Source organism: Cornus florida, unplaced genomic scaffold, assembly GCF_030987335.1.
Source record: "Cornus florida cultivar Cherokee Brave unplaced genomic scaffold, ASM3098733v1 CherokeeBrave_3.0.0_Hap2_Chr03, whole genome shotgun sequence".
Taxonomy (NCBI): Eukaryota; Viridiplantae; Streptophyta; class Magnoliopsida; order Cornales; family Cornaceae; genus Cornus; species Cornus florida.
In genome coordinates this window covers 65,660,082-65,687,053 of record NW_026775573.1, presented here as the reverse complement: position 1 = coordinate 65,687,053, position 26,972 = coordinate 65,660,082, and the positions used below count along the sequence as shown (strand labels likewise).

At 34.3% G+C, this 26,972-nt stretch overlaps 1 pseudogene; it reads left to right on the top strand.

Moving 5' to 3' along the window:
* The first annotated feature begins 1,357 nt into the window (after positions 1–1,357).
* Positions 1,358–4,265, top strand: LOC132300698 (disease resistance protein RPV1-like; annotated as a pseudogene).
* The last annotated feature ends 22,707 nt before the right edge of the window (positions 4,266–26,972 follow it).

The window sequence follows — 26,972 nt, the reverse complement described above, 5'->3', positions numbered from 1 at the left end:
TCAGATTTGATTTTCTGAATTTTCTCTCTCTAGAAGGCTTTCTCAAAATATATAATTGATTTTCCCTCAAGCCATCAACAACCAATGTATATGACAAGGTTTATATAGAGTTTTGAAAGTCCTAATCCCTCAGAAAATATGATAAATTTCGTGTATAGGGCTTAGAAGGAAACTGGGGTCAAAAAGGAAACATCAGAAGAAGGAAACTGGAAACCTGATGCATCTAGGACTTCTTGAACCGGTTCAGCCATCTTGAACTGGTTCAAGATGGATAGTAAGGAATCCCACGAATTCTCTGAACCGATTCAGCCCTCTTGAACCGGTTCAAGATGGTCAGTCTTGAAATTTTAGCATTCTGATGATGTTGCGATAGATCTTGAACCAGTTCAAGATGGACAGAATGTAAAAACTTGTTCCGAACCTTTCAAAACCCTTCCTAAATGTTCTCACTACCTCTCAAACTTCTTAGAGGGTTGTTCTCATCATCTCAGAGTGTAGTATATTTTGAACACTTAACCTTCTTCAAATCCGCATCCGATCTTCAATCTTCGATATTTTTACATCAAAAATTACAACTCGATCGGACTCGTTTTGACATCGAAATTAGCCAATTACAAAATATATCTCACAACTGCTTGCATTATTACCAAGAATCTGAGCTAATGAATATACCACTGATATAGAGATTTAATGATAAATGAGATTTCTATTTGAAAGGAATGAAAAATGAAGGAAAAATAAGGGATGGACCTAAGTCACATAAAGCAGGAGTGGGGGTGAGAGCGAATTTGAGTGGTTGCGTGAGAGCGACAGAATTAAGTCATAAGCAATTAGAATGTGAGCGAGAGCACGCGCGAAACCTAAGAGCGGGAGAGCACTTGGAATGTGAGAGCCATACCTGTTTGAGAAGGATTGTGTGACTTAGGGATGGATAGAACATGAAAGGGTCAAATGAACTAGTTTAATCATTTTTATTTACAACTCAAGGCGTGTGAAGGTCACAACATAAGTTTAAAACAAATTATAATCATATCTGGGATTAAAAGTGCACCAGCAACTCAAACTTTAAGGTGTTTAAAATAACATAAAAGCACTATGAAAGAGTAAAACCAAAAATTCTGGATCTCCCTTTTTTTTGTTCACTTACTTTCCTAAAACAAAGTCAGTAGTTGCAAAAATTCTGGAAATAAGTAAAATGAATCCCTTTTCATGCACTTGCTCATTCGGCTTGGAGTCTGAATTTTGTGATTGTTCTTGTATTTTCTAATCTTCTGTTTTTCATATATCTTTAACATGCTATAACCTGTGTAATTTTGTCAATTAAAGTTGTCATAATTTTTAGCGGTCTATACGCTTGTATACGAGTCATAATGGCCAAAACTGAACACCATGTAATTTGTTTTATTTTATATTCATAATAATCATTTCTTGTTTCATTTAAACAGATGATATTTAAAATGTACTTTATCCATTTCCATTGCAATTTATAGGCGAGAGTCAAGTTTTATTCAAAAAATTGTTAAAGAGATTGGGAACAAATTGAATCGCACGGTCTTGAGTGTTGGTCCATACTTAATTGGAATAGATCCCCATGTAAAAGACATTAATTTGTGGATACAAGATGGGTCGAAGGATGTTGGCGTAGTGACAATCTGTGGAATGGGTGGAATTGGGAAGACAACAATCGCCAAAACTGTGTATAACTTAAACTTTGACAAATTTGAAGGTAGTAGCTTCCTTGCAAATATTAGAGAAACCTCAGAACAACCCAATGGATTGATTAGTATACAAAAACAACTTCTTTCAGATATTCTAAGGGGGAGAAAAGAAAAAATTAGCTGTGTTGACGAAGGAATCATGAAGATTAGAGATGCTATTTGCTGTAAAAGAGTTTTAGTTGTTCTTGATGATGTGGATCAATCGGACCAATTAAATTCAATACTCCTTATGCGAGATTGGTTTTATCCGCGAAGTAAAATTATCATAACAACTAGACATGAGCATTTGCTAAAGGCGCATGAATTGTATAAGATGCACAAAGTAAAGGAATTAAACGAAGATGAATCGCTCAAGCTCTTTTGTTGGCATGCCTTTGGACAAGACCATCCTACTGAAGGTTACTTGGTGAACTCAAAAAGGGTCGTAAACTACTGTGGAGGGCTTCCTCTAGCTCTTCAAGTGTTGGGTTCTTCACTATCTGGTAGACCTGTAGATGTGTGGGAAAGTACATTAAAGAAATTGGAAGCTATTCCTAACAGTTAGATCCTAAAAAAGCTTAAACTAAGCTTTGATTCTTTACAAGATGACCATGACAAAAATTTATTCCTTGACATTGCTTGTTTCTTTGTTAGAAAGGATAAAGATTTCACAATTACAATACTAGATGGGTGTGGTTTCTACACCAAAGTTGCGATTCACAATCTCATTGATGGATGTCTCATAACTATTGATGAAAATAACAAGCTGTCAATGCATCAGTTGCTTCGGGACATGGGGAGGGAAATCATTCGCCAAGAATCACCCAACGAACCTGGAAAACGCAGCAGATTGTGGCATCATAATGACGCCTTTAGTGTATTGGATGAAAAAAGGGTAATAAATATGTTTCTCAAGATCTCTATTTGTATATATTTGTTGGTGTGCTTACTATTTCAAGTTCTCTTATCAGGGAACAGATTCCATTGAGGGCCTCTTTCTCAACTTGAATGTGTCCAAGGCAGGTAGGTCCAGTGAGAAGTTATTTGGTTTAGATAATGCAAAAAGACACCATTCAGAAGATTTTCTTGACAAACCAACATTACTTTCCGAAAGCAATTCATTGAAGCAGCGTCATCTAGGCTTCTTCTCTTGGTTCCAAATAAATTATGCCTCAACAAGATCACATTCCACATCCAATGAAATAGATTTGCAAATTGATGCATTTTCAAGGATGCACAGATTAAGACTACTCCAACTGGATAATGCAAGGCTCAAAGGAGACTATGAAGAATTCCCTAGGAAGTTAAGATGGTTGTGTTGGCGTGGGTTCCCTTTAGAATCTATACCCAGTGGCCTTCATCTGGAGAGTTTGGTTGCCCTTGACATGCGCAATAGCAGCTTGAAACAAGCTTGGAATGGAAACAAGGTCTAGTACTAACTATTTTCTTATTTTTCTTTTCTTTGGTGATTAATATTAATATTCATATAAAATGCACCTGACTCAAATCGTTGTCAAGTGTGTGATACTCACATTTTCTACTTTTTTTATACAGTTGCTCAAATCGTTGAAGATCCTCAATCTCAGTCATTCTCATGGTCTTACAAATACACCTGACTTCTCAAATGTCCCTAATCTTGAAAGATTGATTCTCAAAAATTGCATAAATTTGATTGAGATTCATGAATCAATTGGAGAATTAGGGAGACTAGTTTTTTTGAATCTAGAAGGTTGCAAAAATCTTAAGAAGCTTCCATCAAAAATTGACCAGCTACAATCTCTTGAAATACTCATTCTCTCTCATTGTTTAAAGCTAGAGAAGTTTCCTACAGAGCTAAGCAAGATGGAATCTTTGAAAATTTTCCATGCTGACGGGATTTCCATAAATCAACCACCCACTACGACTTCTGGGGTAAAATCATGGCGTTCACACTTTTGGGATTGGGTATTAGGACCAAGAAGAAGTCCAGAATCCATCAGTTTTTCATTGCGTTCTTTATCACGCTCATTATCAAGCTTGAGTCTTGCTGACTGCAACTTATCAGATGATGCTATTCCAAAGGATCTTGGCAGCCTATCACTGTTGCAGAACATGGATCTAAGGGGAAATCCGATCTCCAGCCTACCAGAGAGCATCAAGTGTCTCACTATGCTCCAGGCACTCAATTTGAATAACTGCACAACACTTCAGTTACTTCCGGAGCTTCCAACGAGTTTAAGGGAGTTGGATATGTTCAAATGCAGCTCATTGGAAACAATGGAAAATCTACCAAACCTGTTGAATTCGCTGGATTTGATGATAGGTTTCTGTGTCAAACTAACTGAGGTTCGGAGATTGTTCAAGTTAGAACCCATTGGAAACATTGATGAAGTAATGACCAGCAATTTGGGCTTGTCCAACTTGGAATTCCTGAGAAATATTGAGGTGGTCATGTACAATAACATGACATTAACTGAAAGAAAAGTTCCCCTCCAGGTCAGAGCGCGCGCTCTCTCTCTCTCTCTCTCTCTATGTCGCATATCGGTAAGAGTTCAAAATTATGATTTTCATGCTGTAGGGACTGTATGAATTTGGTATATTTAGCACTTCTCTCCCTGGAAGTGAGGTTCCAGGATGGTTCAGCATTAAGAGCATGGGATCTTCAATATGTTTTAAGGTACCTTCATTTCCTAATTTCAAGATCAAAGGCTTGAATGTGTGTGTTGTGTATGCAAGAACCGATGGACCATATACTCCTACTCCAAGAACCAAGTATTGGAATGAGTTTTACTTTAAGGTGAGTAACAGGACAAAGGATCTGAAGTGGACATATAGCCCAACATTCGTAGGTTATCCAGATGATGGCAAAGACATGGTATGGTTAAGCCATTGGAACCTTGGGAATCAATTGGAAACTGGCGATGAAGTGAATGTTTCAGCGTTCTTGTGGCGGTGTCTTGAGCTAAAGGAGTTTGGAATCCATGTTGTGTTCGAGCCAGAAGAGAAGGCTACCCCGTGCAACACCTATCCTTCTTGTCAAAATGTTAATGACAGAGATTTATTGTATCAGATGAGGACACGGGCCTACTTCCTTTGTCATCATAGTTTTTTCATCCATCAAAGCTCCTCAAATGATGATAGTCAGGCGGGTTGGTGGTATGACTTCTTATTTGATGACTCTCAAGCTGTACCTCCCATACCACCTCCCCAACGCATGTTTTGAAATAACCCCTAAATACAATCAACAGCAATGGTTGTTCAAGCTTACCCTTTAACGGAAAAAAAAAAAAAAAACAGCAATGGTTGTTGCAGAGGTATGACCTGATAGTAACAGCTCTATATCAAACTCTTTTTTGGTTTACCTGCATTTGTGTATCTGTTGTTTTTTTTTTTTTTTTTCTTTTTTGGGTAAACTATATTTTTGTGTTCATGTTGATGACCTTGTATAGACACATGCATACTCCTTATGAACTTAAAACATATATACACAATAGATAGGGGAGACAAGAAAAGAAATGATAGGATAAGTTAGGATAGAAAAGAAAAGAAAAGAAATGATAGTAATAATTTCTATTCATGTTTGGATAGATAGGGGAGAAAAGAAAAGAAATAATAGTTATTTTTGTTTGGATATGATAGAGGAGAGAAAAGAAAGAAATGATAGTGACTAAATTACTATCATACCTTTTCATAACCATTTCACACATTAGGATATTTTGGAAAGTTTCCTTCTGTTAGTTCAATGCAATGGGTAAAAACAAAAGTAAAAAAGAAAGAGAAAAAAGAAAAAAAGAAAATAATGGGTGAAAACAAATTTAGATAGGATTGGACCCTTTTAATGAAATGATTAGTTTTTTTTTTTCCTAATGAAATGATTAGTTTACTCACTCCTACTAAATGAGATTGATCCCTAATTAAATGAGAATGATCCCTAATTAATTTCTAAGTGCATGAAGCAGTTTTGCCACTTGAAGAGAGGAAATTCGCTTCCACTGGCTACTCCCTCTGTTCAATCAATATGAAAAGGAAGACCAAGCTACTTGACCAGGTACGAAAGGTAAAAAGTCCCCACAACACAAGACAACAAGCAAGACAAGCTTCTCCATTCCAATAATATGACAAAGATGGTGGCTGCTCTGGATGACATTGCTTTGCTCTGAGTAAAAAAATTTAATAATAGGAAACCAAAGTGTCAACCATATTCCAAATGACCTATCGTGCAACTTTGGAAGGAGAAATTGAATATCTTCATGAACTCTTTTGATCCCGGACTAAGTGGAAATGATGTGCGTATGTGTGTGTATATATTATATAATTGGGACATAAATAGAATAACTTTTGTGCATGTTAATTTGTAGAGGGTATTTTTGGTATTAACAATTCATCACTTACTCCACTATCCTTCTCTCCCTATTTTCTCAAATTTGGAGAGAAAGCAAATGAGGGATAGGTCCCTATCCTCTCTTTTCTCTGCACTTAACCCACCCAAACACATTCCCACCCTATTTTTTCTTTTCTTTTCACTCTCCATCCCTCCAAATCAACCCCATCAGACACACCCTGACTGACTTTTAGAAAAGAGAGACTACACGCCTCTCCGACACAGATTCAGTTTCTCTTCGAATCTCTCAGGCTGAAGTGAATGCCGGAGGTTAATGGTTTGAGTCAACTGGCTGATGTTAATGGCCTAAATTTAGATCCCCAAAATGGCATGAAGACATAAATTTAATCAAGGTTCATGAATCCATCATAGAACTAAAGGGACTTGTTTTGTCGAATTTAATAGGCTAAAAAGTTTCCTACAAGTTTTGGTCATCTGAAAGCTCTTGAAAAACTCATTCTAACATGTTGCCTAAGGTATTGCTTGATCAAACTGAAAATTAAGTAGTGAATATTTTAGGAGTTGAATTTTAAGTGCTGAACTTTTTGAGTGATAATTAAAAATTGAGATTTTTTTATATCTTTTTAAATTTTAAAGTATTCAGTGTTCATTGATATTCAAAGTCACTGTCACTTAAAATTTTACTCCATTTAAGTTAGGCTTATCCTTGATAGATTGCATTATCAAACAACCTTAAATGGACAAAAACTTTATTCATTCAGAACATAGTGTTGAATTAGGTTATCAAAAAGCACCACGGCATAACACATGCCTCCAATGAGTCTATGGTACTTGGATTTATACATGTGCAAGTCACTGGAAGTGATGATGCATGCACCAAACCTTTAGATTGTTCAAATCAAAAGAAAAATAAATAATACATAAATAAATATGCTAATCAAGGAGTAGTATACAAAAGATAACAAACATAAAAATGAGTTTTAATGGAAACACACATGTTTATACTGCTTCTGCAAACTTTGAGAATTATCGTTCTTGTGCAATTAGCTAATCATAATTAATTACAAACCTTAGTAACATTTAATACACATATGGTTCAGGCTGATCAAGGGCAGCCATAGCTCAGTTAAATAATCAACAGTTTGTGCTTTGTTCAGGGGCGGCTGGAGCCTTAGGCAAGTTAGGCGGTTGCCTAAGGCCCCAGCCAATAAGAAGGCCCCATAATTTTTTATTTCTTTATATGTTATAACTTTTCTAAAACAATTATAGTATTTCCTTTAATTATTAAACTTTAACTTATAGAGAAATTTGACAGTTGACCTAAAAGATTTCTATTCTTTATATTTTTTTTGAGGGGCCCCCAAATTTTTTTTCTTTATATATTATAACTTACCTAAATATTTTATTTTCTTATATTATTAAACCTCAACAAATACAAAGTTTGTCCAAAATATTTCTATCCTTGTATTATTATAATTTTTTTTTGCTCTCTCTCACCCTCATTACATCAGCATATATACCCACACTAAATATTAAATATATATTTAAGTGAAAATTGGTGAAACTTTCTATATTTTTCTAAGACTCCCATTAACTTTTATTTTCTCTTTTTTGCTTACTCCTTATATATTTTTTCTCCTCTCTCACTATAATTTTTTTTTTTTTTCATTTGCTCCCCTGTTACAATTTACAATCTCACAATCTCACTTTGTAATAAGATTTTGAATACACTTATTTATACTCTATTAAAGAATTTATTGGAGTATTATATCAAATTATTCGAAATCAGTTTCTATTATTCTATAACTTAAATTAGTTTATAGCTTTATTAATTTTTGTTATCATAAAATTATATATTTTGTTTATAATTTTTATTTATATGGTTAAATGTGACTATTAGAAAGCATATGACCAATTAATTAACAATGGAACTAGAGTTTGGAAAAAATTTAGTGATAGGTTTAAAAATCACAAAACAAATAATTAGTATAATACTGACAAATATATGGGTAGATTTAATTAAAAGGTCACTTTATTTTTTTCGCCTAAGGCCTCAAATAACATTGAGCCGCCCCTGGCTTTGTTGAGCTGGGATCGATAATGAAAGGTTTAGGTGGACTTATGCTAATGCAAATAATTGGTGCAGTCATAGTTAAACATATACTGTAATTTATACGTCAATGGAAATGGTATATCAACATATATTCCTTGAGATATTATTTTATAATTGGCAAATTTTGGTAAGAAAACAAGTCCTTGTCGAGTTGTAATTTCAGCTACCATATCAAGATCGACATTGACTGCAAAATTGGAAGGTTGTTCAGTAGAGGAAAATACTGTTGATCATCAAAAAGAAAATAACAACACATTAGGAAATCGTTTCCCACTTAAGACACAGATACCTATATGGTATATTTTCCAGAATTACCAAATATAGAAAATCCAAGTTCAAATTGGATTCTGTCAAGTGGGAACTGGTACTTGAATTTGGGAACCGGTTCAAGAAGCTAAGATTCGAGAGAAAACAATTATGTCCTTTGGGAACCGGTAACACAGATTGGGAACCGGTTCCAGAAGTTTTGACAGCATCAGGTTTTTCAGTTTCCTTGTTCTGTTGGTTTCTTTATTGATTCCAATTTCCTTCCAAGTCCTATGCACAAAATTTCCTTTATTTTCAGAAGGAATAGGACTTTGAAAACTCTATATAAACCTTGTCATACACATAGGTTTATTTACGGCTTTTGCACTATCAAGTTATCATTCTTAAAAGCCTTAGAAAGATTTTGGTTTCAGAAATTCTTAGAGAATTTTTTGTTTGTCTTTCTAGAACAAACACACATTCACATAGTGATTTTAGAGTTGTGGTGTTCAAATCCTGATCATGATCATATAGTTGCATATACATCGATCAAACAAAAGTAGATCTACTTTTATATCGAATTTAGACTATTGAAGAACATAAATAAAAGCGATCACACTTTGAAAGGGTTGGAGCATTCAAGGAGTGTTGTTTGATCTACCTGCTACTCTTTTACAAATATCAAGCATAAGCCTGAGGTCAAGTTGATGTTGGACAGAGAGTCACAAAGCCAGAAGATTGTCAGCAATTGGTGTTTGGTAGAACGATAGGGTGTGAGCCAGAGTCAAAGTTCAGTGTACTTTGTTTCAAGCATAATGGATCGGTTTACTTTGGATCGAGGTTTTTCCCACGCAAACAGTTAACGTATTTTATCAACTGGGGTTTCCTCTCTAAAAATCCTGGTGTCATCTCTAAGTTTTACTTTGCTTTATTTTATCTGCATGTGATTAATTGTTTAATTACTAAAATAAAGTAAGTTAGAAAAACACAAGATCTATTTTCAAAATAATCGAAACTTTCTAAGACATTCTACTTCGTACAACTCACATATTCTTCATTCTGTCCGGACTATTTCAACTATGACATTAAGGTGTCCTCCAATGTATGAGTGTGTTATTTATGAATCATCAAGATATTAAATCATATATGAATTTGTTGTATTTGCATAAATATTCATTGTTAGACAAGTCATTCATTCACTTTTTATAGCATTTATCTTCTATCATTATTATTATTATTGTTTTCCCTGATAACAAATTCTTTTACTGACTTATTATTAGAAGAGTAATAATTCAAAGAAAGAACAAAGACTTAGCAAACTCACTGTTAAAAATATGAATTGTATTGTATTGAATAATATAAGAGTACAGAGGGGGAGAGGACATGTGTGGAGAGCAAGTAAACCCTATATATGGTAATAGTATATATGGTAATGAGAGTAGGTGAAGACAACTAACCCTAACCTTAATATACAATAGACAATATAATCTAACAGCTCCCTCAAAGTCAAGGTGGGTTATATGAAGCCATCTTGAGTTTGAAGATAAGATCCTTGAAAGCAACCTAACGAAAGTTTGATGGAGATGGGTTTTCACCCATGATGCAGATGGATGCACAGTTAACAGCTGAAGTGGTAGGTGACAGGGCACTATTGCTGGCACCGCTACTAGCTACGTCTGACATGGTAGGTGATGTGGCAGGTGCCGCTGCTGGCTATGAGGTGAACTGATGAGGCGGAATTATTGAGCTAGAGAAAAAATGGAGCGAAAGACGAGAAGCGGATCTGTGAGAATCCGGCACTATAAGAGTACCACTGATGGCGCGTGGTAACGCAATGTTGAAGTTGTGATGATTGGACACGTTGCATGTGAAGTGCAACATAAGGGGCATGAAGCCCATAAAGATTGAATTTATTTGTTTTCTTGTGTTTAATGGTTATGTGAACTAATTGAACAACCTTTGCTTAGATCATTTTTGCCTCTTGTAACGTGTGATGTCCTAATTATTTTTTAAGCAATTTATCATCAGTGTAGTGGTGAAGCAAACTTTACTTGAACAACCGTTGCTCAAATTGCTTTGATCTGTTTCTCTAGTTTATATTATGCCTACAACATGTCTAATAAATATGCTCATTGACTCCAGTTTAAAGGCTTTTTTTTTGTGAGTATGCATGTTGTGAGATATAATTTTTATAATTGGCAAATTTCGATATCAAAACAAGTTTGATCGAGTTGTCATTCTCAACTTACCATATCAAGATTGAGATCGGTAGCGGAATTGAAAGATTGTTCAAGTTTGATAAACTTTAATCTACGAATAAGGTATGAACAACAATTTAGGAAGTTGTTTCCCACTTAGGACACTATACCTATATGGTATATTCTTCAAGTTACAAAAAATAGAAATTTTCCAAGTTTTGATTATTCTTCAGAATTTTGTCAAGTGGGAACCGGTTCAAAAACCATAGCTTCGAAGAAAACCTTCTGTCCTTTGGGAACTGATACCAAAGGTGGCTACCGATACTTACTGCTGATACAATTTAGGATTTCAAGTTTCTTGTTCTGTTCAAACTTCCTATTTGGTTTGGAATACTACTAAAAGTCTTATAGATGAAAATTACCTTTTCCTATGCATATTTAGGTCTTTGAAAATTCTATATAAACCTCAATTTACATCTAGGTTGATACGGCTTTTGCACTAAACTTCAGATTTCTTAAAAGCCTTAGAGAGATATTTTTGCAGAAAATCAAAGTTGATTTTTCTGTCATTCTTTCTAGAACACACACATAAACACAAGTAAGTTTAGAGTGTTGTTCAAATCCTGATCGTGATCAAAGTCTTGCATCTACAACGATCAGAAAAGCAGATCTAATTCTTCTACAAATCCAGATATTGAAGAACAGAGGTGAAGCGATCACACTTTGAAAGGGTCAAAGCATTCGAGGAGTGTTGTTTGATCAACCAACAATTCTTCTATAGAGATCAAGAGTAAGCCTAAGGTCAAGTGCTGTTGGACGGGACGTATCAAAGCCAGAGGATTGTCAGCTATTGGTGTTTTGTAGAATGATAGGGTGTGAGCCTGAGTCAAAGTTCATTTTACTTTGTTTCAAACATAGTGGATCGATTTACTTTGGACTGCACATCCACGAGGTTTTTCCTACGCAAACAGTTGGTCTATTTTACCAATTAGGGTTTCCTCGCTAAAAATCTTGGTGTCATCTCTTACTCTATTACTTTACTTTATTTTATCTTGTATGATATTAATTGATTAATTGCTAAAATAAGTAAAGTTAGAAAGACACAGATCTGTTTTCAAAATACAAAACTTTCTATGCAAATAATCTTCCGCTGCACAACTCATACACATGTCATATTGTTGGTGGCAAGTGGCAACACAACTTGAACTTATGTGTGTGTTTTTTTTAAAAAATAATATTCTATTGTGTTTTGGATCTAATTGTATATTATTTATTTATGTTTGTATTGTTTTTCTTCTTTAATTGAGAGCATCAAGTATGGGGTTTTAGTTTAATTTTTTGTAATTTTGAATTAAACTTTTTTCCAATTCCAATTCCAATTCCAATTCCAATTCCAATTCCGACTCTCCAATTCCATGCGGCCGAGTAAATTTTTGTTTATGAATGTATTTTCTACTTCAAGGTAAATGACCATAAGAAATTGCACTAGTAATGACTCAGATTACTATATTGGGTCTATATCCTAGTCTATTCCCTCAATGTTCGATTAACCTGTTAGTGCATACATGACAGTGAAGTCGTGGAAGGCGTACAATGTTGAGACTATACTCCGGATGAGAGGATGGACCACCGGGTTGAAAAAATTCGCATCATGGTCACAGGGGATGGCACAAATGACGCTCCAACTTTGGGTTTACATTATAATTTTAGTTCAATGATATTTGCTCCTTTTTCCTATCATTTTGATATGACATGTTACTGAATGAAAGTTCTCTTGATTGTTCTTGTTTACTTCTCATACAAATCACAACTATGACGTTGTCTAGGTTGAGGAATAGTGCATGGTTTGATGAAGTCGTTGCCACTGGACTCAAAAGTTGGAGTTCTCATGTTTGGCATATTGAGTTTTCACTATTCACAAAGTAATTTTTTTTTCTTTTTTTTTTGTTGAATGGGTAAGCTTTGTATAAAATAAGAATTTTTTTTGTACAGAAGTCCAAAAAGTTCATGAAGATGGACAGGACACCAAGCCAACACACAAGAACAAAATACAGCAATTAAAACAAAGTGGTCCTATCTTGACACAACACCACAGAATTAACACAACAAACTGACACCACAACAGAAACTATCAAAATGAACAAAATGAACCGACAGCGAAATCTGAGCAAGCCAACAATGTGTTCAAGGAAGACTTCAGCACTGTAGAACTGCAGCAATGTAGACTTCCTAATGTAGAACTTCAAAGGAGAAAACAAGGTTGCCTGTGGGCAAACTCACACCCTTCTGAGAATAGCTTCTGCAGGTCTCTCCATGAAGTAAACTTTCTCAAGTCAGCACCATTATTCAATTTGATAGAAGCAAGTCTAGCTCTCACACAGCTCTTAATTGACTTGATGAGAAGATGAGGAGTAGAAGACTTGTTCCTAAATGCCCTTGCATTCCTTTCTAGCCAAATGAAGTAGATAGCAGCTGAGAGAAGTAACTTGTGAGTAAGAAATCCCTTTTGAGTCCAGGAGTTAGCACACCATGTTATGAGTTCAGTCCAGTTGTTTGGTAGGATGTAGAAGCCAGCAGCATGTTGTATGAACTCCAAAATAACTCTGCTGAATTTACACTGAAAGAATAGATGATCCAAAGACTCCCATCCAGCAAGACAGAGGTAGCAGGCATTGGTTTTGTGCTTGTGTCTCATAGGTTTAGAGTCTAATGTATATAGTCTGTGTCTGAGAGCTAACCAAGCAATGTGGCCATGCTTTGGAATGTGATGCTTGAACCAGATGAGATGAGACCATGAAAATAACAGTGATGGGGGTGTGAAGTAATCCATGGTAAGTCTGTGGGAGTAATCCCTTGGTGCACTTGGTAACCACTGAATTACATCTTGAGTTGGTGTGGGATCTGGAAGGCTATGAAGCTGTGATAGGAAATGCTGTGACTGAAAGAAGTGGTTCTGCTGCAGAGATGAAGGAATTGTCCACTGAAAATTGGAAATTAGGCTATCAACTTTGACTTGATAGTCAAGTTGAAGAATTTCCAACTCAGAAAGACCAATTTGAGAAGAAATAGGACCATTTGGGAGCCAGTAGTCCAACCATAAGCTTGTGCAAACCCCTGAGCCAACTTTATGCCTAAGCAGACCCCTTGCCATTCCCCTCAACTTGAGTAGCCTTCTCCAAAAACCAGAACTAAGTGTTGTAGCTTTGACAGACCAAAAACATTTGGACTTAATGAGATATCTACGAACCCAAGAACCCCAAAGAGAATCTTTCATGCTACATAACCTCCAAATGTGTTTAAGACTTGAAATTCTATTAGACAACTCCAAGCGAGGAAAACCTAAACCACCATTGGCCTTAGGTCTACAAATGGCTGACCAAGCAACCTTGGCCCCTCCCTTCTTAAGTTCCACACCAGACCAGTAGAAGCTCCTAATAATTTGATTGATTTGATCAATGACCTTCATTGGAAGGATGAAGCCTTGAGTCCAGTAGGCCTGAATAGAGCACAGGATAGATTTGATCAACACTGCTCTACCTGCGTATGATAGGAATCTTGAGGTCCACATGCTAATTCTTTTGGTAATTCTTTGCACCAGAGTTTGGCAATCATTTGCATTGATGGCAGAAGATGAGAGAGGCAAACCAAGATACTTAATTGGTAGGATTCCAGCCTCAAACTGTAGAAGAGACATTATACTACTTCTAGTGTGTGAGTCCACCCCAGCAAAAAATACATGACATTTAGAGCAATTAATTGCAAGCCCAGAGAAGTTCAAAAACTCATTTAGGGCTGAAAACAAAACTTCTACAGAAGCCAGGTTACCATACGAGAAAAGTAGGCTAAGTGGGAAATTCCCAGCTTACTACATCTCCAGTGGAACCTGAAACTTGGGTTTTGTGAAATATTCTTGTTTAAAGCCAATGACAGAACCTCCATTGCTAGAACAAACAATAAAGGGGAAATTGGATCCCCTTGCCTGATACCCCTTTTGCCCTTGAAGAAGTCAAACAGCTCACCATTGAGTGAGATGGAGTAAGAGGGTGTGGTGAGACACTGCTCAATCCAATGCACAAATTGGTTTGGGAAGCCAAAGAGGTGCAGGGTATCCAAGATAAATTGCCAATGCAATGAGTCAAAGGCTTTTTTCAAGTCAATTTTGAGTGAACAGGATGGAGTATGTGAGGCTTTGTGGTAACCATTCAAGAGTTCATGTGCAATCAAGATGTTATCACTGATTTTTCTATCCTTAATGAATGCATTTTGGGATGGACTAATGAGCAATGGGAGGACACCACTTAGCTTAATGGAGATCAGCTTGGAAATGCACTTATAGAGTAAATTACAACATGAAATAGGCCTGAAGTCATTAACTGTGGAGGGGTTGGGAACTTTAGGGACTAATGCAATGTAGGAGCAATTAAGTTCAGATAGCAACCTCCCAGAGATAAAGAAGTCTTTAACTGCAGCAATGATATTACAAAGTAATTGCCCCTAAAGAAATGGGTATTTTATAATTCAGTATGTATTTTGGGGTTTAATTTTGGTAGGTTTTTCCTTTTATATTTAATTTTCTGTCACTGGCATGGGGGAACTACTATTTTTAGGGAGGCTTCATATGCTATGTTAACTCCAGAATCTAAAGGATTATAAATCATACCATTTTAATCTTTTTATTTCATTTTTCAGTTTAAAGGAAGCATTCTAGGAGTTGTAAAACTACACAGCTATTGTCCTGGAAGGTCTGCAAGCTCAGAGCTTTGTCTCAAGGAAGCAGCATTCTAGGAGTCGTAAATTCTGATGCAGTAAGTATTTTTTACTGCCTTCCTGTTGTTGATCTGGTGTCTAAGCTATCAAAGGTGTTCCATGAATGCTTTACACTTGTTTATGCTCTTTATGCAACAAGAAATAATTTAGAACCCATAAGTTTGAAAGTGTAAATGCAATATAAAAAAGAAAGAAATACCAGAAAAAAAAAAAAAAAAAAAACTCAAATCACAAAGCAACACATATAGAATACCAGATAAAAAACTCAAACACAAAGCAATACATATAGAAAAACCACTAAATAAATCTATAACACAAAGCAATACATATCCACTGGCCTTGAAGTGTTAAAACCTATTTCTAACTTGAAGTATCATTTCACCAAAAAAATTACTATTTGAGCAAATGTACAATAAAAAGAACTAATGAAATGTTATGCCATCATCTCCCAGAGGTAATAGAAACTTCTCTGAAAAAGCAGCTAATATTTTGCTAATTTCCCTTTCACCTTATAATATTGATACAAATGTGAGAGCGAAAACTTGAATATCTTCCATCTTTTCACTTTAGAATGCCATCAGGATCCTCCTTCAAGTCAATAGTAGTTTCATAATTTTCAGCGCAATCACACAAAAGAAGGGCTGCTAAAACCTAAACATAGCTTCTGCTCAAAGTCTGGAACATCCTTCTATTGTTGAATTAAACTCAACCGCCATTCAATTCAATAAATAAATAAATAAATAAAATTGAAAAAGAAAAACAACTAAGCAATATAAATTAGCAGCCCGAAAATAACTATTCTTTTTCCAGTGCATGCAGTAGGTCTGTTCAGGGGTGTTGGTGTGTTCCGAATTAACCCATTTGTTGATTTCGAATCTTTATTTACTAGTTGACATCCATGTGTAGTTGTGACTTGGGATTTGATTTACTTTTCATTTTCTTTGTATTTGTTTACTTGGAATGAAATGGGTGCATTTATGTTTCTTGCTACTTTTAGAATGATCCCTCTAGGTTTTCACATGGACTTGATGTTAGGGAGCATGTTCTATGTATTATATATAACCCATGTTGTGTCTATGAGGCCAAAGGAACGTAGTTTATTTACCTAGCATAGTCCCTACTAAGCATTATTTGCTCACTCCCCGTTTATTTACTCTTTTTCAGGAAAGGCATTGCCTTTGAGGATCCCCCTCTTCCTTAGTCCGGATGGTGCTTTGATGGAGCTTTTGGAAGCTTGATATTATGTTTTGACATGCTATGTGTATAGCTTATTTGGAATTTATAATGTGACTCGATGTATACCTTTGGGGCAATGTAATCTTTCTCATAATGTGTATTTTAACTTGGACAATAGCCGTAATGAGGCCTGAAGGCCATTTCTATTGAAATGTATGGCACTTCTCTTTAATTGCACTCCAAAGTTGGTACCTTCATGTTCATGACTTATGCATACTATTGATGTCCATTTACGTTTAATTCATACTCATTCATTTGTCCATTTCATGACTTATTAGGGTTAGTCCATGTTTGGGATTGAGAAAGGGCGGGTTTGGACTGGTTTCAGGTTTAATTTTTACTCTCAGCAAAATTGGAACCGGTTACATTTCGAATTGAATTGGTTGCATTTTCTGGACACTTTCTCATTTTGACATGTTTAGTTCAAATAGCCGTATCTCCCTCATTTTAAATTCAAATTAGGTGAATTTTGTGTTCAATTTGATGAGCTCGAAGTAACCTTTCTAATGGTACAATTCTCATTAGAAAATATCAATCGTACGAAGAGTTATGACTGTTTAAGTGAGGCATGGTCATAAGATTTTTGGAGTCGGGAAAGCCCACTTGTGCAAAATTGGAACCGGTTGCATTTCGAATTGAATTGGTTGCATTTTCTGGACACTTTCTCATTTTGACATGTTTAGTTCAAATAGCCGTATCTCCCTCATTTTAAATTCAAATTAGGTGAATTTTGTGTTCAATTTGATGAGCTCGAAGTAACCTTTCTAATGGTACAATTCTCATTAGAAAATATCAATCGTACGAAGAGTTATGACTGTTTAAGTGAGGCATGGTCATAAGATTTTTGGAGTCGGGAAAGCCCACTTGTGCAAAATTGGAACCGGTTGCATTTCGAATTGAATTGGTTGCATTTTCTGGACACTTTCTCATTTTGACATGTTTAGTTCAAATAGCCGTATCTCCCTCATTTTAAATTCAAATTAGGTGAATTTTGTGTTCAATTTGATGAGCTCGAAGTAACCTTTCTAATGGTACAATTCTCATTAGAAAATATCAATCGTACCAAGAGTTATGACTGTTTAAGTGAGGCATGGTCATAAGATTTTTGGAGTCGAGAAAGCCCACTTGTGAGAAAATCATTCCTTTGGGCTTCGTTTGGTTAGATGAAAATACGTTAAAAAAAAAAAAATGTAGAAAGTGAATGAGAAGTGAAGTGAATGAAAAGAAAAGAGATTTTCTAGCATGCATTTAGTTAGTATGAAAAATTTATCAAGAAAATTGTAGAAAAATATTAGTTTGTTGGTTTGGATAGTATGAAAATGAAAAGAATTATACATACCAAAACTACCCTTTGAGAGAAAAATCAAATATTTCACCATATAACTATATATATACATACATGTCCATACCTTATGATTTGTATTAATATACCAAATTAAAAGTTCAATATGGTCTTTTTTTTTTTGTTTGTCTTTCAATAAAACATTCGTGGAACAAAGTTTTTCCATCAAAATTTAAATAGAAAGAGAGAGGTGTATGAGTGTGTGTGTATATATATATATTAGTGATCTACAGGTACAGGTGGATGCTCTTTACAAATTGAAAGGAAAAAGCACGAAGAGACAACACATAGTATAGTATGATATATATATATATATATATTATGTGTTGTCTCTTATATATATTGGATAATATATATTGATACTGTGTATATATTTGGAATGAAAAAATCGTTAAAATAGCGTCCTTGATTATCAAAAATTTTGAAACTATAGATGTAATAGTGATCTAAGACTATTAAACTCATTATTTTAAGTATGATTTGGGATTATGAGCGGCTAGAATTGCAATATAGAACAGATAATTAAAAAAAAAAAATCTATTTAGAAGGAGCAATTTTACATAAATTATCATTTATATTCTGTATTAAATGTATAATTTGCGTTGCCAGAGAAATGTTGAGAGAGAACTTACCTTTGGAGAGAACTTTGCAATGATTAAGTTATGGGTAAAATTGGAACGGCAAATAAATAGGGGATTCTTTCACCCGAAAATAAAATTTTCGAGTGTTTTTTGAGGGAAAAATTTTGGGGGAAAAAACTCAAAACTGGAAACTAAATTTTCCATTACGATTCTCTATCTATCTATCCAAACTTTAAAAAAATTTTAATTTTTTTTATTTCCTTTCTTTTCTAGCTGTTTCTTCTTAACCAAACAAAGCCTTGGTGATTATGATCTTATAGAATGTTTCTAGTGTCTAGTATGACTCAATGAACTTCATTGGGTCACCTTTCATGGTCATATTATCCATATGGGCTAGTATGGGTTTTAGCTTCTGTATTTTGAACTCGCGATTTGGGTTGGGTTGGGTCACTAGGATTCGGGCCGTTACATTAATATTAAGTTGAACTTGGTATTGCAACTTTTTTTTATATTAATTCATTCATTTATTATTCCAAAGATTCCAATAGAACTTACATAGTCATCAGTGTAGCTTCTAAAAAAAAAAAAAAAACCAACCTTCTGGTAGATTGCTAAATTGTGGCCCTCACTCAAAACCACCACAAAACCTAAAAACTCAAAGAATTTATTATAACGAATATTTAATACGAGATTTAGACCTGAGCTCATTCTATACAGGTTCACCACTCTTCATAATTCTTCGTTTTGCATTGGATTATGCATTTCAAATTGACGGATTAGTCAATGGTCCACTGGGGTTGAGTTGAAAGTTCAATGTTTGGTTGCCACCAATGGTTCTTTCCTTTCCTTTTCCTCACACTTTCCCTTCTTTCTTGTTCCACCCTTTTGATTCTCTCGTCTCTCTCTCTTCATTAGTGACCATAACAAAATCAATCTTTTCGTGGACTGATTAATTCATTTTTGGGATATTTTTCTAATTACAGGTAAGCCTTTTACAATTGAACACTCACTCATTAGTCAATATTTTAAGTTTATTGTAACGACCCGAACCCAGGGGTTCAAACCATATCCAGGTCCTTACTCGAATCTGAGGTCATCTACTGTCACTACAGTCATTACCAACTCTAAACTACAAGGAAACACGTCATACCAAATCTGAAAACTGAAATACGGATTCTAAGTTTCTAAAGTCCTGTAACTTCCGAACTCATTTGTGAGCCATATTAAAGGCTAACCCTATCCCACAATAGTCACCACATGCATCTATAATGGTAATATCATGATCACACACATAGACGAAAAACCAAAAGTCCATTTACATGATACATTACATCCGACCACAGTCCGTGAACATAAGTTTACAAAAGAGATACAAAACAAGTTTAAAGTTTTACAAGAGTTGTATATACAACAAAAAATTTACAAAAGAAAATCCGTCAAATCCTATCTAAGCCTATGGGGAATGTTTTTAGCCACTTCCTTTCCATGTCCTAAAAAATATTAGTAAGGAGTGAGCACAACGGCTCAGTAGAAGATGCCTAAAACGCACTCCTTAATGCTTCCGTGAATCCAAACAAAGAATAGCAATAAGGAAAGGGGTTCATACTTGTTCAGGAAGTAATGACCATCACATAATGCAATCTTGCAAATGAAATCCCCAAAATTTTAGTTATTACTTTCATTTTTAAAAAAAATGCAATCTCCTCCTAAAAAAAAAAAAAAATATGATTTTTGCCCCATGTAGTACCCAGTGTGATGCATGAATGACACACTTCAAAATCTCATAATGTCATAGCATCTTCACATCAAATTTTAGGTTATGAAATTATGCTTAATGGCAAATCAATATGGCAGTTTTGATACCACAATAATATAATCATTCATGCTGTAAAGTTCAGGCACCAATTCAGAATTTGAACAACAACAATGACAATAACAAGCTTGTAACAAAACAGGTCCATAAATGAGGCAATTTAAACATATAAATTTCAGCTTGCAAACACAAAAAAAACATATCTATGAACATTACTAACTTTACTATTTTTATACACACAACACAATCGGCATTTAGAAAGCTTATATTTTAGTTTCTAAGCACCAACTATGCACCATTAAGGAAGCTACAAAACTCAGTTTTTGAGCAACACCGTCAACTATAATCCTTACAACAGAACAGCCCCACATATGAGGTAAGTTCAAAATAAAATTTCAGTTTTTTTTTTTTTTTTTTTTTTTTTGTAAATCAGCAACAACCCAATCAAATTAATTACTAAAATTTCAGTTTATGTGCACAAACATAATCAACATTTAGGGGAGCTTGAATACAGTTTCTAAGTACATAATACCCACCATCATAGGAGCTAAGATTTTCAGTTTTTGCACACCACCAACAACAACAATACTTACTTCAAAATAGTCCCACAATTGAGGTCGTTCAAGCATAGAAATTTTAGTTTTGTAAAACAACAAAACACAATCATGCTAATTATTAGAGTTTCAGTTTTTATGTACACAACAAAATTAACATTTAGGGGAGCTCACTATCTTAGTTTCTAAATACATATCACACACTATTATTGGAGCTACGAATTTCAGATTTGAAACTTCACAAAACATGCTTGGAATAAACGCTAAATTCTATACAAGTTGGTAGTTCAAATTTAAAGAATTAATTCACCAAAAAACAAAGGTTGTAGGCTTTAGGAAACCCCTACCTCAAACCTAGCAAATCTCCACAAAATAGCCCCCAATTTGAAGGTCCAAGGTTCACCAAATGTCACCCAAGAACCACCAAAGGAGAGAAAAAGAGAGGAGCAAAACCCTCTCTTAAAGCACCAACTAATCCCTACTTCAAAGAGAGATTTCAAAATTCAGCATGGAAGAAATGGGGTTTATGATTACATCAATGGAAAGCCCTCTCTTTAAAGAATATTTTTCATTCCCATGGCAGCCCCAAAATCCCTTTAGAAAGTCATCAAAATCAAGCTCTAAAAGAGCAACAATGGAGGAATAAAATGAGTTTAAAGAGAGAGAAAATGAGGAAGAAGAAAAAAGAAGCTGCTGCCGAATGGGTTAGTCAAGCAATATAAAAAAAATCTCCCACATGGTTGTATTAGTGCCACACAAAGGTTTAGTCAAAGGTTAGACCAAGGAAAGCCTATAATACCCTTTCAATGCCACTAATTCACAATAATACCATTTATATATCAAATACCAATTCTGCCCTTACACAAATGATAAATAATAATTAAAATAGTTAATAAATGCTGGAAAATGGAATACTTGTGAAACATCACAACCTACCCTCCTTAAAAAGATTTCGTCCTCAAAATCTACCCACCTTAAAAGGAAAAGGCGTCATGTCTCCCACGCCCACACAACTTGCCATGGAAATTCTAACTAGTGATGCAACACAATCTGTGAAGTGCATAGATTCACACAAAACAGTTTAGGAAGTTACTCGCCTCAAGGTCGCTAGTAACCCCAAATGCTAACAAGAAAGTAGATACAAAATCTCTGATAAAACTTGCTCACAAGCTTGAATCGCAAATCCAGAGATACTCACAACACCGTTCCCGATTTTCATCGTCATCATTAGCTATGTCATAGCTACACAATCAACTACCGGTTCCACGACTGAACAACACGACATACCAGTCAAAATATAAGAAAGAACTACTAGTACACTCACAGACACGATCCACAATGCCATTCCACATGAAACTCACTTCCAGACAAAACATCACCTTCCCATTCACATATAAATAACCATTGACCTTTGACCCGATATCATGTCAAGGAAAGAATGACTCAAAGAAATGGTTAGCCAGGCCATTCTCGTCGTCGATCTGACCTCAACACCAACATCGTTCTTGTTTTCAGGTCTAATCCTCAAGCATACACATACATCGATTCCTACGTCTAACTCCAGACATACGGTTCATAACACAGGGTCTAACCATTCTCAACGCACAAATCAAATCACAGCTATTAGATACTACTACTAGCTCCAAGATCCTAAGAAAACGTACACACCGGTAAACAAGTCACTGTAATACCCCTAATTTTAAAAGGATAGTCTCGGTATTTATTTATTTGTTTTAATTGTATTTTTAATTATTTAATTGATTATTTGACCAATTGCTTATGTGTTTAATTGAATTAGGTATTACTTGATTATTTGATTATGTGTCTATGTATTATTTGTATTTGTCGATGTGTTAATTGTTTAATTAGATTATGTGCTTAAATGGTGTTTTGATTAATTGTAAATTAAATGTTTTCTTTTCTTTTATTATTTTATTTTATTTTTCTTTTATGGTTATGGTTAGTAGTAATTGGCCAACTAATTGGGTCCCATGGACTACTTGGATATGAGGTTGAATGTGTATGAATTATTGTCCATGGATAGTTGTGCATGTATATATATAGATATATATTATATACATATACAAAAGGGAAAATAATATATTAATTACTTTTATGGTAACTTAGGTAGTAATATTTAATCTGATATATATGTTTTATATTTAAATAATAAAAATATACATAGATTTGATACGTGTTATGTTTTAAGTTACTTTATAATATTATGGTAACTTAAGTATTATTGGATAATCCAATAATAAATAATAGGATGCGTATAATTTATTTATTTAATAAAGATATACATAAATTATATACGTAACATATTTTACTTACCTTTTTAATATATATAAAAGGGAAAGTAATTTATTAATTACTTTTATGGTAACTTGGGTAGTAATATTTAATCTGATGTATATGTTTTATATTTAAATAATAAAAATATACATAAATTTGATACGTATTATGTTTTAAGTTACTTTATAATATTATGATAACTTAAGTATTATTGGATAATCCATTAATAAATAATGGGATGTGTATAATTTATTTATTTAATAAAAATATACATAAATTATATACGTAACATATTTTACTTACCTTTTTAATATATATAAAAGGGAAAGTAATTTATTAATTACTTTTATGGTAACCTGGGTAGTAATATTTTATCTGACGTATATGTTTTATATTTAAATAATAAAAATATACATAGATTTGATACGTATTATGTTTTAAGTTACTTTATAATATTATGGTAACTTAATAATATTGGATAATCCATTAATAAATAATGGAATGTGTATAATTTATTTATTTAATAAAGATATACATAAATTATATACGTAACATATTTTACTTACCTTTTTAATATTTTATTTTTTATTTTTTTTAAGTTGACTTGGATTGGGAAAAGGGTTAGGGTTATTTTATTTAGCGTATAAATATATAGTTATAGGTTGTAAAATGGGGTTAGAAATATTCACGTGATATATGCTAGAGAGAGAGAGAGTTAGAGAAGGAAGGAGGAGAAAAACCATGTAGAGAGAAGATTAAGGAAGAAGAAGTTTAACTTTCGATCCGAAAGTTTAAGGTAAGTTTTTCTTCTATCTCTTTCCCTTTGATTCGTGTTTCTGTACATGCCTAGGAAATTCCAGGATTTATTAAACACATAAAATTAAATAATTATGCATGTTTAATTGGATTAGAACATAGGTTTTATGAATTTTATTCATATCTGTTCTTGTGTTATGAATTGATAAATGCATGATTTTGATTTGATTTCCGGTGTGAATTTTTACATGTTTAAATTATGTATTTTTCATATCTGTGGAATGATGGAACGTAGAAACATGCCTAGGATTCCTGAACATTAAATAGGAACTAGGTTTGGGTTTAAATAAATTTAAATATACTCAATCATAATGATGCTTGCTATTCGAATGTTTTAAACAAACGAATGAATTTAATCTTTTAATATGTTTTAGCAATTGAGATTAAATGTGTAGGATGAATTGGATATGGAGAATGGTTATTTAACGGTATAATAAAATATCATCACATGTATAAGAATCAGTTTATGTAGGACATATGATATAGGAAACTTAAATAAATAATAAGTCATTCCTATTTTGCGATAACTTGATATCATATTATCATAGTTATTTCTAGATTGTTTGATGTATTTCCTTAATCGTTACATTAATTGTTGGATTGTGTGGTTTAATGCACCGGTATGGGACGGTGGCATTCTAGAGACGGATTAACTTATCAGTTAAGTCCTACCTATTTTATAAAAGGGAATAGATTAACTAAAATGTTAAGTCCTACTTATATTCAAGTCAGGTCAGCTGAACAAGTTGAATGACTTATGGAGGATTAATTTATTATATAAGGGAATGGATTAACTAAAATGTTAAGTCCTACTTATATTCAAGTTAGGTCAGCTGAACAAGTTGAATGACTTATGGAGGATTAATTTATACTGAATAGGATGGTTACTAGATTATATATATATAAGTATGGTGCCATGATATGAGCTTGAGTCTCAGGATCAGTGGTTAGGGTGCGTATATCGCCAGGGATGTGTAGCTAGATATAATGTAGTTGTGTACCCTGGTAGGTCTAGGTACTCATGCCCACTATATGTGCGTTTTGCATGTTGCCTACTATTCAGGTTGAGACAACCCTATAGTCTAGTGAGGTTCCTTTAGTGTGTATATATATATATATACGGACTACTAGTTACTGTTGGATTGACTAGGATGTATACGTGTATCGGATCTCTGCTTGGACTGTAGTAGAGTAGAACTTATTTGTGGGCCTGACCTACCATTATTTTCAGGTGTTCGTCAGGAGTAGAGGTTGTTCGTGCTGAGGGGGGATCAGTCTACTTCAGTCTTCCGATGTTACATAGGAGTTCCTTTATGATTCAGTTTCTTGATTTAGACAGTTATTGCTGTCATTTGTTTAGTTTGGATTTTCTAGGGATCCACACAGTATGGATTCCCGAGTTGTATTTTGGAGGATCAGTTGTATCAGAAGAGTTTATTAATTAATGGAAATATATTCTGAGGTTTATTATTAGATTATCATTTTAGTTTTTTGTCAGCATTTTATTTATTCTTCTTTATTCTTTTGTACTCTGTGTTCGTTTATTATCAATTTGTTTTGATATCCTCGGTATTCGGGTATGGGCCTGGCCAACCCGCATTCGGAAATCCGGGGGTATCACAGTCACGCCTCACGTCGCATCGGTCATAACCTCTCGGAACAATTCCCACAAAACCAAGGACTTCACAACCTACCATGGGGAGAATGTTAATTAAGAAATAAAAAGTTTATAAGAAGACAAAACTAACACAAGTTCATGTAGTTTTATTAAAGTTATAATTGTAGAAGTGATTTAAGCCCTTAAATCACTCCTTGATAGAATGTTAAGTTGTTATACTTGGGCAACAAGTTGTTGCCATAATTATATTTGACTTTCTGTGTAATTCCTTTATTACAAGTCTTCTCCAATTCACCTATAAATAGAGGTGGTTATTGCAAACAAAATCAAGAGAGAATGGAATAAAAGAGATGTAGCTCTTTGGGCTTTGTGTGTCGTCAATGTAAGCCCTGGTGTTTGAACCACGTTATATTATTGTGTTCTTCATGTTTAATTTCTTTGTTCAACTTTTTATATCTTTTAACATGGTATCAGAGCAGGTTTACCATACCATACTCTATACTCTACTCGTCTTAGATTTTTGAATCAACTCTTCTCAGATCTCTGCATCAACTTGTCTCAGATTTTCAAATCAACTCGTCTCGAATCTTTGGATCAACTCGTCTCGTCTCGGATCTCCGAATCAACTCGTCTCACACATGTACTTGTCTCGAATTCTTAACAACTTCATATTTAATTTCAAGTTGGACACTTGAGTGAAATCTCTGTGTACTTATAACTTGACGGGGGATGTTGGAAAATAATTATATAAGTGATTTAAGCCCTAAAATCACTCCTTAACAAAATGTTAAGTTCTATACTTGGGCAACAAATTGTTGCCATAACTATATTTGACTTTCTTTGTAATTCCTTTATTACAAGTTTTCCCCAATTCACCTATAAATAGAGGTGGTTATTGCAAACAAAATCAAGAGAGAATGAAATAAAAGAGATGTAGCCCTTTGGGCTTTGTAATGACCCGAACCCGAGAGTCCGAATCGCTAATCAGGTCCTTATCCGAACCCGAGGTCAACTAAGGGCACTACCGTCCTTTCTTATGTCGATACATAATACAATTAATAATAATAATAATAATAATAATAATAATAATAATGATAATGATGGGATCATAGCCATAAAATATGTCAAAAATAATCCACTAACCCTTCAAAACCTGTGGAGGAACGTCATCCGCCACTTCCTTCCCGTGACCTGAAAAATGTTAAAATGATGGTGTGAGCTAAACGCTCAGTAGGAAGTGTCTAAGACACACCTCTTATGACCCCGCGAATCCACATAGAGAATAGAAAGCAAGAGAACGGGATCATGTCTTGGGAGTTAAGTAAAACCACTGTATCATCAACAAACATACATATCTCAACCAATTACCAAATGC